This window comes from Pteropus alecto, unplaced genomic scaffold, assembly GCF_000325575.1.
Source record: "Pteropus alecto unplaced genomic scaffold, ASM32557v1 scaffold7, whole genome shotgun sequence".
Lineage (NCBI taxonomy): Eukaryota > Metazoa > Chordata > Mammalia > Chiroptera > Pteropodidae > Pteropus > Pteropus alecto.
Window position 1 is genome coordinate 3,221,253 of NW_006494614.1, and position 3,760 is coordinate 3,225,012.

Genomic DNA, 3,760 nt, shown 5'->3' on the forward strand with positions numbered 1-3,760 from the left:
ATCAAATTCTAGAGAATATACCCAATATAAATGGCCAGAAGCCTCAACTGTTCAATAGTACTACAAATTCCTAGAATAAATAAACCTTATTTGGGACAGAAAGCTGACATTTTAGAGGAAACATATTTGTGTCATAAAATCCAGTATCAGTTTAATTTCTTATACTTTTTCAGTCAGAGTTCATTGCTTGATTGAGATGTTTTCTGCTATAGAAAGATTTCCAGGTAAAATTGACATACCTTAAATTATTACTTTAGTACATTTTACTATTTGGATACTTTAAAATGAAAAGAAACACAGAAGATAGTACAAAATATCCCACTCAAAATAAACAAAGGATAATTTTACAAAATACATAAGATCTTTTACTTTCTATTTCTGTTTAAGGATTAATAATTTACAGGTAAAGTTGAAGCCCCAATATTTTTTCCTCAAATTCTATTTCTTTCTCTCTCTCTCTAAAATGAACTGCTATGATGAATTTTATCTGTATCTAGCCCACACTTTTATACTTTTACTACATATAAATAAATAAATATCTCTATAACTACCATGTAAGCTGCATGTTTTGATAAGCATTTTATCATTTGATTTCAATATTATGTCATTCCCATTGTTATTTTTTTCCTTAACCAATGAGGTATTTTTACCCATAAGAGAATATTTTGATATTTTTATCTGTTTATTTTATTGATGATTTATTTTGCACTTATATTTCAACAAGAAAACTTGGCCTATAAGGAATTAATTCCTTGAAATCTGTTGAAAATTATTTGACCTAGAAAGTGGTCACTGCCTTTTATAAATCTTTTAAGTGAACTTTAAAAGAATGTAAACTTATCTATGGCCATACCACCCTGAACATGCTTGATCTCATCTGATCTTGGAAGCTAAGCAGGGTCAGGTCTGTTTAGTACTTGGATGGGAGACCACCTAGGAATAGCAGGTGCTGTAGGCATTTATAAAATTTAAAAAAATAATTAATAATAAATAATAAAAATTAAAAGAGAATGTATTCTCACTATTTGTTGGGGCTAAGATAAATCTAACTTACATATTTTTGTGAATTATCCTTAGACAACTTCTCTTAAGCTCATTTTTGTAGATATCTGTGCCTCTAATTGAATTCACTTATTAATATAGATGATTAGCAGCAATCATGTTTATGTACCAATTATTCTGTAAGTATCTTGAAGATCCAGTTCTGTTATCTTTGGTGTTCCCGTAATACTTTGCATGAAAGTTTCACCTGAAGCAAATGCGACAATATTCCATGGCAGAATTCAGCTAACCATATCTTACATTTGAGGTATCTAATCTAGGGAGCCTTCCCTAAGGGGGTGGGTTATAGTGCTGTCTAGACTTTCTTATCCTGCCCATGTATGAAGAGCATACACGTGTGTCAAATGCCACCAATTTCATCAATGAGAACCTATTTTTAACATCCATAATGCTAATAATTAGCAAGACTTTCACCAAAGAACTATTTCTAACACTCATGATAATTAGCAAAGTCTCCATTGTTTATGGGAGTCAAAGAAAGCTGAAGTATTTTTAGTAGCCACTTCTGGAGTGTGGAGTTTTAGATTAAATGTTCTACAATTACCAATGAAGTGTGAATTTCTTATAAAACAACTGATTTGAGCCTCTAGAATATATATCATGTTGAACACATTTATACTGAACTTTGAATCTTGAAGTAATTTAAGACATATCATAGATATAAAAATAATTTTAAAATTTAAATTATCTATAGTCTTCTGACTGCGATCTGATTTTTTTGACAGAAGGATATTCAATCTATTATGCTTGTAGATTTGTCCAGTTCCCCTTGTAATTTTATCAGTATTTGTAAAACATCTTTCAAGGTTATTTGATTAGCTGTATACAGATTCAATTTTTTATATTATCTTGATGGGTTGTTACTTTTAGTGATTTGTAATGATTCTTCTTAATTTAATAATGGCTGTACCTTAAAAATCTACACTACCCAATATTAATTTTGCTATAATGGCATTGTTTGGGACAGTTTGCTATTTAGATATTTTTAAGCTTTGTATGCCATTTTAATTGTGTTTCTTATATATTAAAATATATGTATATATTCAATCTTTTACTGTTATTTTAGTTAGATCTTTTACATATATTTCAATTAGTGACATTTAAAAGATTATTTGCAATCTCATATTTTTGGTTTTTGTTTATACTGATTTTTCTTTGCTTCCTCTTTCCCCTTTCTCTTTCTATTTGTGAACTGATGATCTTCTCATTCATCTCTCTTTTGATTTTTTTCTGCTAATATGAATATTATTCCTATTCTTTTAGCGCCCTTTTAAATTTCTAGCAATAATCATTATATATTTTCTCAAACAATTACTGAGTTTCTATAACTTTTTAATGTTATTCTCTATACACCTCAGCCAGTTAATGTAGATCAGAATTTCTCAACCTCATCAGTACTGACATTTGGGGATGGATAATTCTTTGTTGTAGGGGGCTGTCTGTGCATTGTAGATGTTTGGCAGCATATCTGGCCTTTATCCACTGTATACCATAGCTTTCTTTTCCATAGTGACAAATAAGTGTCTCCAAACACTGCCAAATGTCCCTTGGAGGACAAAATCACCCCCAGTTGACAACCACTGATTTAGAGGACAAGTAAGACCGATAAAGCTCCTACTTTGCTACTTTTTAATGACAAGAAAAAAAGGTAAATTTTGCAAGATTATATATACCTAACCATCTTGTACAATTAGCCTCTTAATTGATTGCTAGAGGAATTAAAAGCCAGCCATATGTCTAAGTTTTTAGAATTACAGTTCTTGCAAAGTTGTTTGATCGCCACTTATTTTCCTATCTTAACAAAACGTCAGTTAAGAGCCAAATAAATGTAAAAAGAGGTTTTTACCTTTACTTTTTTCCCCTAGAAGTATCCGTGTGCCTATGAAGATTTAGACAGCCACTGGGGCCAAGCCAGGATTCCCGTAGTGAGACAATTGACTTGGCATCACATTGACAACATATAAACAACAGTTTGTCAACAGGCTTCACATTAGTGACAGAACATTTTTTGGCAAAATAGAGCCATCCTTCTGGGCACCAAGGCAAAAACAGCTCCTCACTTTCATTTAGGACTCTTCTGTATGAAGTACCAAATTAATTAAAAGATTATAATCCTGACATTTGTTTAGAAAATATTTTTTAAGGAAAAAATACAGCAGAGCAGAATTTCTGCTAAAAAATATTGCCTGTAGCAGTTTATTCATAGCTATTATAGACCTATAAACTCTGAGTAACTGTTAGAGATTTGTTTTTGTTTTGTTTTGTTTTGATGTTATTATCTTCTTAAGTTAAAACTAACAGTATGGAAGTTATTATTTGATTACCAAAATTGGGAAATATAAGTATTTTCCCATAATGATGATCAAAAAACTATCTTACTCTGCTTTCAAAGTGAGTTTATAGAAAATGAAAATGAGAAATAAAGTGAAAGCAAAACTGTACATTTAACATAATTTCTTTGAAATAAATGTAAACAATGCTTCATAGCTTTCAAAGAATAAAGTGAGCTGAGAATCATGGGAACTTGAAAATAAATGCTCACAGCAAAACTAATTCTCCTAAATGTGTAAAGAATCAAAAAAAAATTAAAATTAAATAAATAACCACTATTTCAGCACCAAAATCACTTAATAAAGGTGAAAGTAGTTTATCTAGTTGGGCACGTTAGCACTGTGCATATATGTGTGGCTAGAAATTA

The 3,760-nt window shown here is 30.4% G+C and overlaps 1 pseudogene; it reads left to right on the forward strand.

The window, feature by feature from the left end:
* Positions 1 to 839: 839 nt before the first annotated feature.
* LOC112474713 lies at positions 840 to 958 on the forward strand (annotated as a pseudogene).
* The last annotated feature ends 2,802 nt before the right edge of the window (positions 959 to 3,760 follow it).